Source organism: Microtus oregoni, unplaced genomic scaffold (assembly GCF_018167655.1).
Source record: "Microtus oregoni isolate MIOR12 unplaced genomic scaffold, Mior012 000037F_ref0000500, whole genome shotgun sequence".
NCBI lineage: Eukaryota > Metazoa > Chordata > Mammalia > Rodentia > Cricetidae > Microtus > Microtus oregoni.
In genome coordinates this window covers 1,624,609-1,636,964 of record NW_024543096.1, presented here as the reverse complement: position 1 = coordinate 1,636,964, position 12,356 = coordinate 1,624,609, and the positions used below count along the sequence as shown (strand labels likewise).

At 37.0% G+C, this 12,356-nt stretch overlaps 1 protein-coding gene across 1 annotated transcript in view; it reads right to left on the bottom strand.

Annotated features, from left to right (window-relative positions):
* Positions 1–12,356, bottom strand: part of LOC121433225 (rho GTPase-activating protein 15) — a 565,350-nt gene that overhangs the window by 412,898 nt on the left and 140,096 nt on the right. The gene's annotated exons all lie outside the window — the stretch shown is intronic.

The following is a 12,356-nucleotide window of genomic DNA, read 5'->3' as shown; positions in this document are numbered from 1 at the left end:
GGGATAGCCAGGGCAACACAGAGAAACACAGTCTTGAAAAACCAATATACATATATATTGTCGATGTCAATACAATGTCAATATAAAGATTAATAACCACTTCCATATTCTATATAGTCATATATATATATCTATATATATATAATCATTGTTTTGCAGATTACTTGTAGCTTTGAGATGACCTGTCTCTTACTCACTTGCCTACTATCATACAGGAAGCCGAGAGAACCCTATAACATCATCACAGATATCTCTACCAGCAAATTCTTGCTTATTTTTCATTGCTTTGTTAGTCCAAAAATTGCATGAAAAAGTTGAACATAGTTCAATATAGTGTGAGATAAAATTCTAAGATAGAAGCTCAGATATGATTTAATTCTACTTCTATGGCTATTTTTATTGACTCCACTCAGTGTTGATAAATTTTGCTCCCATTCTGTTTCTTTCTCCACCTCTACCCCTGCCACACCATGTAGCTGCAGCACAGAACTAAGACTCGGAAAGAGTCAAAATATTTTACCAATTTCTCACAGTTCCATGTGTATATGTTATGTGCTGTCCAACACTGTTTAAGTGTGCCTACTGGGAAAAGCTGTGAAACTGTATGTGTAGGTTCGTGTTCAACAAAGGCCAGGAGTGACTCAGCCGTTTCCACAAACAGAAGAATCTATTAACCAGTACAGTGATGCTTCCATGTATTTGCAACTAATAACGCAAATGGAATAACACTGTAAAGACATCCGTAGTCCTGAGACACAACATGGCTGTTTTATCAGCTTTCTCATGAAGACCCCAAAGGTTTGATTCTTTCCAATTGAAGTCATTCAAAGGCAAACCAGACTCAATTTGCAGTAGATATTTGAGATATTCTTTTGACTGCTTCTACTCCTTTCACACAAACAAACCCCGCCCACTAGCTGCATCCAAGCTAATCTTCTTCATCCAATGTGTGATGTGTAACAAAAGATTCTGATAAGAATATATCAACTGTTGATACTTCATGTGCTTATTAAGCTTACGCATTCTTCCACTTTTGCTAAGCCTCAGCACTTAAATTTTACCAAGAATTTTGAACTTAAGTGCACATTGTTAAGTGGACAATGTCTAGAGATGTAGTAAGTAGAGTTCGAGCATGGAACCCAGAAAAACACAGAGTGGTTCCCTCTCTTCTTAGCAGACACAACCTGCAGTTTGCTGATTATCACTCATGTAGTCCGTGAAGAGACACTGTACATGAAAAGAAGATGCCAAATGAGAGGCCTTAACCAACCAAATGACTTTTAAAGAAACAATTACTGTCCTGGAACTAGCTCCTGTCGACCAGGCTGGCCTCGAACTCACAGAGATCCGCCTGCCTCAGTCTCCCAAGTGCTAGGATTGAAGGTGTCTGCCACCACCACCCAACTAAAGAAACACATTTTAAAAAACTGATCATTAGGGCTGGAGAGATGGCTCAGTGGTTAAGAGCATTGCCTGCTCTTCCAAAGGTCCTGAGTTCAATTCCCAGCAACCACATGGTGGCTCACAACCATCTGTAATGGGGTCTGGTGCCCTCTTCTGGCCTGCAGGCATACACACAGACAGACTATTGTATACATAATAAATAAATAAATATTTTTTTAAAAAACGGATCATTATCTTTCTGAGAGAGATTCATTTGTTGGCCTTGAAGAAAGCAATCAACCCACTCTACAACTTCAGGGTCTTTCAGTGCCCTGATTATCAAGAGTATGCTCAGGAGAGAAGGCAGTCCTCCTATTATATTGGCTAAAGCCTCAAAGAATCCTCAGGGAGGGTACCAGAAGCTCAGTGCCTTGACTCAAGCACCTAGAAACTGAGGAGATGGCTGTGAGTTGTTTTAGATTTCAGGGTTTGGTGAATTTGCTGTAAGGCAGTAGAAAACTAATATAGATACGATCAGTAAACTCGTGAGATATTGTTCCCACTCTAAAAAACAAATCCAAGATCCTGTGGAGGAGGCAGTAGAGTATTCACATTTGTCTAGAGTATCTATTCCTATTTCTAAGTAGTAACGAGAGAGCTGAATAATACCTTAGAGTGTTTGCAAGGCACTAGTTCAGATGGCAGGGACCATGCAGAAGAATTTGTGCATGCTCTTTGCTTTGTTCTCCATACCCAACTGATACATAATGCCTGACCTTATTAATGTATTTTCAGATAATGTTTTCAGTGGCTTGCATTGATTAAATGCACTTATAAGCAAACAGTAAAGGCAGAGGAATATTCGAATGCAGATGTCCACCTGGTCTCAACTCCATGATCTGAGCAGCTGAGCGTTTGTACTTCCTCTACAATAAAGAGCGTGCTTGTCCCATTCCCTCTCAGGTGAACACTGTCATAGTCACCTTTCTATTCAGCGACTGCCCGCAAACCTCAGAAGGATTCTCTGTCTTCCTTACACTTTTGTTTTTGAAAAGACACGAAAGCCTTTCCTTACTAAAATTTAGCATTTTTGACTTGGCTAGAAGCAATGCATCCTTATATAAGAGATCCACAGTGTGCCCAATATTTCTGAGGCTGTTCCAACAGATTTGAATGAAATGATGATGAAACAGGTGTTTAAAAAATTGTTTTTCCCAAAAAATTAAAAACAAATCTTAGTTAAAAATTCAATTTGGGCAAATTGTTTTTTTTTTATAATAAAATAAACTTATGTAGAGAATGTCTTAAAGAGAGTGTCAACTGGTTTTATTTGATTGGCATTCTCTTGGCACTAAATGATATTTATATATTTTAAATTACCCTTAATTTGTTTATAACAGTTGCTCAAATTCCATTTGTATAGAAGGACCATTTTCTCCTGGAGTGCTAACATTCTACTCCTTCCTTCATATTAGGCGGTTATTTTTTTCTACCGAGTACCTTGACAATTGAAAGACTGTAAAAAGAATATTGATGAGTCTCAAATTGGCATAACCAAGCATTTTTGGATATTTTCTCACTGCTTTGTTAAATTTATAGTTAAGAAAGAATATGCTTTGTAAAGACTTCAGTGATATATTTGCCCATTTTGTACTCATGAAATTTGAAATTTTATATGATTTAAACAATATAAATCATATTCTTGATTTAGTGGCAACACCCAATAAGCCCTATTTTGGGTGCGTATTTTTAACACAGTCTACTTGAATGAGTTAAGACTACAATCTGGGAATAAGAAGATAATTGTAGCATCCCGTGGATGTCTGTATTTAACATTATAATTTCATATGTGTCTACAAGGTAATATTATTGTTTTTTTTTGAGTATGATAGACATTATGTTTATCCTACCCAATTTAAAATGCTTAGAATATAAAACCGTAAGAGTTTAGTCATGGTCAAGTTCATGATTTACACAGTTAAGTATTTTCTTTGACAGGAGACATTTTATGAGAATGCACAACTGTCTTGAGTTCAGCTGTCTCCTGGGGAGGGGTTGGAATTTCTCTGCCTGAGAGACTTTAGCGTTGTCTGCACATTCAGAATCCCTAATTTTCTGATTCTTCCGGGTAGTACTTGTCAGAAAAGACCATAAAGTAGAACTACTTTCCAACTTCCACATTTTCTGTGTTAAATAAGTATTTTCACCAGAAATACAGATTTTTCAGCCCAGAATTTCACACCACATTGGACTGAAATTTTCAAAAAGAATATAAAGTGTCTGAATTATTTTTAGGCAGAGCAAGAAATATTATTTATACCTAGCTATCATTTTTTCCTGTGAAAGTTTAACAAAAAAATAACTTTGAGAAAAAAGTCATGCTGAAAAGCATGCTGCATTGGAGGCCCTCAGAAACAATAACTCGCAGCAACAATGGTGGCGGGGCTAAATCATGGTGGCAATGAGATAGAAAATACAAACCACACAGAAATGGGAAAGAGATGAATAAGTGAGAAAAATTAAAAGCTTCGCATGCACCTGACATCCATTGTAGCTGACCCTTTAACCAACATGAAGAGAATCTATTTAGTAGATTCAAAGAGAGAGGTTAGCAAGCTTTGAAACACATTGATGCCTTTCTTCTTATACATCTCAAGGTCTAAAGTTAAAGAGACCTGTTTAGATTATACAAGGGCTCATCTTAGATGTCTATTTCACACACAATTAGATTAATCAAATGGTATCACATTCACCATCTCAACCCTTTAAAAATTATTATATATATGCATGTACCTATGTATAAGTACATACATAGGTAGATATATAGTAATGTATTTGAATATATATTTTTATATATGTATAGGTTACACGTATAATCATTAAATTTACAACAGCAACTGGACTAGCAACTCCATTAATGTTAAATTCTCATTAACTAATTTTTATTATGGAATTGTTTTGTTATTAAACATTTATTGACATGCACTATAAGGATAGAGGAACTACATGAGTTAAAGTGTTGATGGAAATATCTTATTCCCCATAACAAGTGATTTTTCTTACATACAGAAGTGACTTTTATACTCATTGTTACCTTATTTATTAAAAATATTGCCATCTTTAAGGAAGTGATAAATCAATGAAGTTGGTAAAAAAAAGGTAAGGGAGGCTCCATTTGTTATCATATCCTCAAAATATTGTAGAGACAGTGAACAAAAAAAAATCTATAATGTAGTAAAAATTGTGAAAATATACGCAAGTGCTAAGTCTCTGATCATGGATATACATTTATCTATCTATCTATCTATCTATCTATCTATCTATCCATCTGTGTGCATACATATATACACTACATTTATGATTACTACATCTGATCCATCGGGAATATCTTATCAATATTTGCCTCATAAAAATATACCAACTTAGAATTTTGTTAAGTTCTCTTAAAGTAGTCCACAACTGATATTAAAAAACTAAGTGCATTGCCTTAGAGTTCATGTTAGGACGTCACTCTCGGACCTATCTACAGTCAAACACATGACCACGTATGAGGTATTTATCATGTAGTGACTACATCAAAACAATGGCACTATTGCTTCATTGATTGGGCAATTCTCTGGTAGATATACCTTATATATAACACCTGGGAACTCTGTAATCCCTTTTCTAAATTGTACACAACTGGCTTCCTTATTTTTCATGTTAGGGTTCCAGTCAAGGGGGCATAGTGGTACCAGGTGACTGGTATTTCTAGCAAAAGACATTGGAGAAGTTCTGTCTCTTGACTGCATGTGCCCCTTGCACCTGCCAGGTATGGACAAGCAAAGTCACAGATACAGAGGATTCCTTGCCATTGCCTAGACTCTAGAGGGCTGCTTGTCTATGAATCCCCAGCTGATAACATTTGGAAGAATGTGATAAGTCAAGAGTTGAAAGTGTGTTTTGGTTGAGCCATCATCCTAACACACTTTCAAGATATGGTATGGTCGCCAAAATGAAGACTTAAGAGAATCTTCCGCTCACATGTATAACAGGTTGCTGAGTGCCAATATATGGTTACATAATGTTAAGGTTTATTAACTAATTTTGTATCCCTAAGGCCACACATGATTCCTTTCTGCTTCATTTTAATCTTTTAGAATATTAACTCGTTGTTTAAGAGCTATTATATATAACTATGCACCTCTGCAGCACAAGAAATCCTCTCATCAACTACATAGATACTGGGCTAATACTTTTCTTATTTTTAAAATCCCAACTGTCTGCCCCTAAGCAGTTCAAAGTCCATTCCTATAAGAATAATTTTTTTTACCCAGTTTAACAATCTGTTCGTTATAATCCCATATATTTCATTAACTAATCCTATTAAATACCATTGTACAAGAAAAGAAATACCTTGTCAATGTATCTGCAAGGGTTTTATGGGTTTTCATTGCCATTGAAAGAATAAAGGAGACTTTCTTTTATTTTAGCCTTAAAGATAGTAACAATTCTGCTTTCCCCACTGTTATTTAAATGACTTCCCAATATGATTCTTTCCAAATATCACACAAATATTCCTCAGGAAAGGAAAGTATTGGACCTATTAAAACACTGCAAGTTTTTAAACACAACCTTTTGTGCTCTTGAGTTACAAGTCTATGGAAAACACATGGATTTCTTAAATAAAAACTCTTAAGAGATCTTAAGTCAAAGACTTTACATGTTTAACTTAGGTATAATTTTAAGGAAGTAGTTTCCTCAATATGGAAAACAGTAGGAGGAAAGAAAGTGACCCATATCAAGGCACCGGGATTGGAAAGAAATAGATAAGAAACTCTACAAACATTTGGAGAAATTCAGTGTTGGAATTGGTTATCTTCCATACCACAGTGATCATCAAGGGTAACTCAGTAGTAATTCATACAATAACTCATGCTTACAGCAAGATATCGTCAATAGGTATTGTGTTAAAGTATATACATATTCACTTGGGCACATGCAAGGCATGTGTAGCAGGCATCCATACCAAGACTACATACAACCTCTTGTTATTTGAAGAAGAAAATCTCAGTCCTTGGAAAATTATAACATGAACAAAAAAATTAAGAATGGGGAAGTTTTATTCAGCAGCTCTAGACTCCTAGAAATTATTTTGCACTCTGCTTTTAATTATTGAAGTATGCATTTGTTCAAATGTTTCTTATAAAAATAAGTTGATTAAATAAAATTTTATATTTTATAAATTTTTATTTGCAAGTCTCAAAAGAATATTAAAACTTATTGGCTCCTATCTCTCATCATATCAATCACAAGCATGATTCTTTCACGCTTTTGGTTCTTGATAAATATAGTGGAAGGAGGGATCCAGTGCTGGAAATATGACCGGCCTGCTAGTGTGTTAACGCTAAGAGTAAGAAGTTTAGAGTCCATCTGATATATCCCCCAAAGCTTCACGCTATACCCCAAATGTATGACTGAATATTATCAAATAGAATCTTTTACTAATTAATTAGCAACCTGCAAAATACCAGCAAAAGTTCTTGTTGGAATGTTAAGTAAGTCGCTGCATGACAACAACTAATAGTTTCTGATGTACTATTTAGTATTGAATTATTTTGATTCTTTAATAAGCTATAAACAATTTTAATTTTTTCCAAGTGTAATATCCATGTACTCTATTGCCACATATGTGAAGAGATTTAAGTCATGCATGTGGGTTTTATTAACACATTTCTTTTCAGATTAAATCTTTACCTAAATGTGGTATGAGACTGACATTAATAAGAACACTCAGTTTGCATGGATTTGCTGAAGCGAGATTCCAATCGGCATAATGAGTTTAAGTTTGAAAAGTATCAACATGTCTTGGAAAATAATTATTAGGAATTTTTATGGCACTAATTTTTTTCATTCACATGAATGAGGCTTAGTGAAGCTGTCATAATCATCTTGTAATGATACAAGTGGAAATTCTCAAAGACTATGTTATAATGATAAGGTAAAACAAAGTGCTATCAATGCCATGGTGTCCTAAGAGGACGATAAAGAGCCCCTTTATTAGAAGAGCTAACTAGGGATTATAGGCATTTGAGGGGTAATCCTAACATTACCTTTTTACTGACTTTGGAATATGAAAGTCATAGTAGACAGTGAAGGAGCAGTTTAGAAATTCACAGGTCAGCGCAGTATTAAAAGGCTATGTGGAACCACAGCAGTTACTTCCCCTTATTCCTTGGTAAGTGAATCTATGTCAGGGAATAGGAAGGCTATTAAGAAACTCCCACAGGAGAAAATTATATGTGTAATCCAGAAAAATACAACTTAATAGGTAAAATATATATTGTTTAGGCTTAATACTGCTCTAATGAAACACCATAACCAAAAACAAGTTGGAGAGAAAAGAGTTTATTCAGCTTATGCTTCCCATGGCAGTTCATCATCAAAGAAAGTCAGTACATAAACTCAACCAGGACAGAAACTTGGAGACAGGAGCTGATGCAGAGACCATGGAGGAGTGTTGGCTACTGGCTTGGTCAACATGGCTTGCTCAGCCTGCTTTCTTTTCGAACCCGGGATTATCAGTTCAAGGGTAGCACCACCCACAATGGGCTGGACCTTCTCCCATCAATCACTAATTAAGAAATGCCCTGCTGGCCTGCCTACAGCCAGCTCTTAAGGAAGTATTTTCTCAACAGAGGCTCCCTCCTCTGATAACTCTAGCTTGTGTCGGGTTGACGCAAAACTAGCCAGCAAATAAGATAAGAATGTGGAGAAATGCTCTAAGCAATGGTAGCACTGGAATGCCAATCGTACCTAGTAAAATTGCAACCAAGGTTAAGTGACATATTTTATCTTGACCCTTATGAAATCTTCGTAGTCAAAGGTGGCTACATAGAGAATTTAAAATTTGACATTCTATAGAGCTTAGTCCTTTGATTTAAAGAAAGTGTTCTCTGCAAGGAAGCAGAGACCAGCTACTGACCTGGCAGTTAACAAGGTACCTGAACTGAGCCTGCTATGGAAAGATGAAGATTTAGAGAGCAGCCTACTCCACACCCTTGACTCTAGAAGACTACTCAAGCTCAACACTCTCTCCATGGCATGAGAGCATCTGACTCCAGCAGCTCAGCCATGGCCCAGTTCTGTAATCTGTCAACTTGGTGTTGAAGCTTCTCCAGTCACACTTGGATCCAAGTTCTCTTATTTGCTATCATGTTACAATAACATCAAAATAAGTTGATGTAAGCAGGCTTGTCGGTTTCCTCTTCCTAAAGATTCTCCCAGAAGAGACCTTTTCTTCCCTTTTCACTTTGGACACTGCTTTTTTGATGTATAATATAATTATTCACATAGAGGAAAAACCAGGAGGTAATGTAAGTGCAAAATGAATATTCTATTAAAATCAAGATACTGAGACTGCCAACATATAGATTAAAAGTCTCTGAGATTTATATGGGTTTTTACTGAAGCGTAACTCTTTATTCAAAGGATTCTCGAGACACATACTCCAGACTGCTTCTGCTTGCGTTGATACTCTTAGGGTAGGAGCGCTGGAGGCATGTTGGCTTCAGTGTCGTCCATGACATTGAAAAACCACCTTTCAATAACTATCCACCTCCGCACTCCTCAGTAATATGCTATTAAAGCTGTTTCCTTTCTTGTAAACACAGGTGTCAGACGAATCCTAAGGCAAGAGCTGCCCTCTGAGCTCCTCACCGTGCCCCTCTTGTCTGCTTACACTGCATACAGCAACAACGTAAATTACAGACAGCCATGATGCCACGGGAAGTAGTGTGTGATTGACAGAGAAGCGCAGTCAGTGTCAGAGGTGGTTCCTTAGAGAATTGAAAACTCCCCTCGTGTCCTCCAAAGGTCTCTTTCCTTGATTTGAAAGAAGAAAATGTGAGGTGTTCTCTGCATGAGTGACTAGAGACAGGAAGTGACGTAAGCACTAGAGATGGCTGATTATTTTGAAGACAGATCAGGATAGGGTGGAGGTTTGTATGGGGTATTAGAGATGCTGAGAAGGCACGAGGTATGCTTCTGAGTTTTTGGTAAGTGGCCTTTGTTTGGAAATTCCTCCTCAAACTTTGTTCCCAGACCCCAGCATTCATTTCCCAGGCACTGTACGAGTAGTTCCCTAGATAAACACTAGTATTGTAACAAATCCTGGAGTGCCAGGCTCGACCAGATGGTTACATAGAATTAAAAATATATGCAAAAATAGGTTCTAAAGTAAAATGTATAAAGATGTGACTCTTACTAATTCCTAAACTTGCCTGCTATCACAACCACGGGTGACAGATCCTGTCTGCTGTAATCCTGACTCCCTCCACCCTTCTCTGGAAATCTCTGGACTCTCTCTCCCAGGCTCCTGCCCATTCCCATTAAGGACTAGGGAAGTCTCACAACCTTCATGAACCTTGACAGCACATGTGCACTGGCTGTAGCCTTTTTCTCAAGTCCCGTCTTTTGTCTTTTATTTTAGATTCTTTTTTTCTGACGACATTAGACGACTTCCCACCTTAAAGCGGATTTCTGTATTCTCGGAGATGGCAGGCCACTTCAATCTGTTCCTCTCTGAGACTGTGGGACACAGAAGGATGGGGAATGTTCTACAGAGAAGGGAAGAGGAGCCTGGGCTCTGCATGGAGTGAAGAAATCATACACAGTATGGACTGCACAATTGAAGCCAAGTAAATGAGGGGACATTTCTTTCATTCAGGATAGAAGTGGCTGCCCCCCCTTTTTTTAGACAGCGTTTTCTGTCCTTTATGAGGAATATGATAGTATGACAGACCTCTAGAGATGAATCAGGATCTAATACATTTTTATTTCATGATGTTGGGTATTTATCACCCTGTACCTCACTTCCCCATCTTGTAGAGTTTAAATTTCTTTAGCATTACACTGACTATTAACTAAGCCAATATATTTAGAATATAGATTTACTGGCTATTATTTTATTAATGATTAAAGTTATTCTCATTAACTTGGTTTTCAATTAAGATTTCCTTTGGTTTCTCTCCAAGTAGATATTTCTTGTTCAGAAGTAGTGCAGAGCTGTAGACTAAAAGTAACAATTCAGTGAACAGAAGCATAGGTTGCACGTTAAGAGAGAAGACCCTTCTAAATTCGTACCCAGTTAGCAATTCAGGGTTCTCCCAGTTCATTACTGATATTTTTAAAATTTTGTCAATAATTTGGAAAATGCCCACTGACTGCCTATGTAGTTAATGTGGTTCGCAGTCTGTTATATGTTGTCTAGGGAGCTGCTGAGCTCTGGAGAATGTATTTCTTATTCCTCTGGGATTGCTTTCTAAGAATGAGTTCTTGCCTTTCAGACTTCAGCAGAGGTGCTGAGTGCCACTCCAGGCAAAGGGTGGCACTACTCACTGTGATTTGGTTGGATTGAGGCAGATGAACATGGTCGACCCAGAAGATACATGATGAAGATGCTTGCTCCATGAGAAGATAAATGTCCAGGTTTCTAACCTACAATCTACAAGGAATCAACCCTACAGTCATTTTCAAGCTGGACAGGACATGAGAGGATGTCGTGTTGAAGCTATTACCTGCTTTTGATTTGATTTGTTATAGTAACTAGTGTTATTCAAATTAATATCCTATCTACTGTTAAACTGGAGAGAAGTATATGTGTCTTATCAGAAGTTAAATATTAATGTATAAAATATCTAAGTTCAGAAGCTCCAAGAAGTTCATGGGATAGCATTTCCCCAGTTGGGGCACTTAGTAGAGTAAAATTGTCTTAAGCTTAAAAAATAACTTGTGCAGATCATTCTTTAAATTCTGGGATGAAAGGGGGTGACAACTGAGGAAGACTGTAGTAAGATCTTTAGGGTGAATGTTGAAGAAATTCAGTTGTTACAAAAGGAAGACTTGAGATGGGTGATAATTTGTCAACAGGAAAACACAAGAGGAACTTTAAGGAAAAAGGTTAGCAAGTTACCATGAGTGAAGTGTCCAGAGGTCACATGGATTTGTCTGAAATCTGCTCTTTTCACACATTAATCTGAACAAATTACTTGCTTGGCCCATATCTCTGTTTTAAACATGTATTTTTCAAACCTGAATAGGCAACGACAACATATGTTACTCTGAGCTTTTTATATGTGGTACAGGTCACCAAAAACCATCAAAACTCAAATTTAAATATAAGTGAATCATGATCAAATTATCTTTTCAATATTTATGTTCTGAACAGGAATGCTCCTTATACTGCATTTCCAGAAAAATCAGCCTTGGAACTTATAACCTGAAAGTGGTTCAGCTTCTGCATCTTATTAAGTGTACACTGAATTAACACAGCCTGTCAGTCAGTGTGGTTGAAAACTTTGAAATCAATATTAATGTAAATGTGTGCCAAAAGAGATATAACGCAAATTCTTAGTTGTGTCAAATGGGTATGTTTTGGGCCTCGTCTTTATCAAGTGGGAATATAAACATCTGTAAGTCTCAAGACAAGAATGTATATGAAGAGCTCAAGTTACATATTAATATATGAGTTGGAAAACCAGTTAAGAAACTTCTGAAAACATTTAAAATAATTCCTGTGTTATGAGAATAAAGCACATTAATCCATTTTAAAAATTTGGGACTAAACCGGGCAGTGGTAGCACATACCTTTAATCCCAGTCCTTGGGAGGCAGAGGCAGGTGATTCTCTGAGAGTTTGAGGTCAGCCTGGTCTACAAGGGCTAGTTCCAGCACAGGTTCCAAAGCTACAGAGAAACCCTGTCTTGAAAAAACAAAACAACAACAAAAATACGTGGGACTCTCTCAGACACTTAGTAGAAACAGTTTGTCATTGTTTTGCAGTAACTGTTTGCTCTCCTTGACAGCCTTCTCCTTGATGAGTATACAACTCAGTGAATGAGCGCTGGATGATGGGGCCGTTCTAAATTCAGGCACACCACCTGGATTAATGAAATGGTGTCCAGAAGGTTGTCAACCTTGTCATGCCTCAGACAC